Source organism: Octopus bimaculoides, chromosome 5, assembly GCF_001194135.2.
Source record: "Octopus bimaculoides isolate UCB-OBI-ISO-001 chromosome 5, ASM119413v2, whole genome shotgun sequence".
NCBI lineage: Eukaryota > Metazoa > Mollusca > Cephalopoda > Octopoda > Octopodidae > Octopus > Octopus bimaculoides.
Genome location: NC_068985.1, coordinates 24,588,565 through 24,589,013, shown reverse-complemented (window position 1 = coordinate 24,589,013; position 449 = coordinate 24,588,565). Strand labels below are relative to the sequence as shown.

The following is a 449-nucleotide window of genomic DNA, read 5'->3' as shown; positions in this document are numbered from 1 at the left end:
ACACACACACACACACACACACACACACACACACACACACACACACACACACATATATATCAATTTCACATTGTGTTATTCCATACTTCCTCCGTTTACCGCAAACTCCAGTTCTTCCCGATACGTTCAAGGCCATTATTTTGCATAAGGCTTCAACATTCTGTTGTCATTGAGAAACAAAAGCAGAGGTACGATGTTTAAACGACGTTTTCATACTACGCTAAGTTTACCTCGGGCTACAAGAAAACAGAGACTTATACTGTAAGTTTTCATCTCCTTCTGCTTTAGTTTGTAAACTTATACATATGTATGTATGCATGTATGTATGTATGTATGTATGCATGTATGTATGTGTGTGTGTGTGTATGTATGTATGTATGTATATATGTATATATGTATGTATGTATGTATGTATGTATGTGTGTGTGTGTATGTATGTATATATGTAT

At 35.2% G+C, this 449-nt stretch overlaps 1 long non-coding RNA gene across 1 annotated transcript in view; it reads right to left on the bottom strand.

The window, feature by feature from the left end:
• Positions 1–449, bottom strand: part of LOC106870741 (uncharacterized) — an 18,158-nt gene that overhangs the window by 6,795 nt on the left and 10,914 nt on the right. The gene's annotated exons all lie outside the window — the stretch shown is intronic.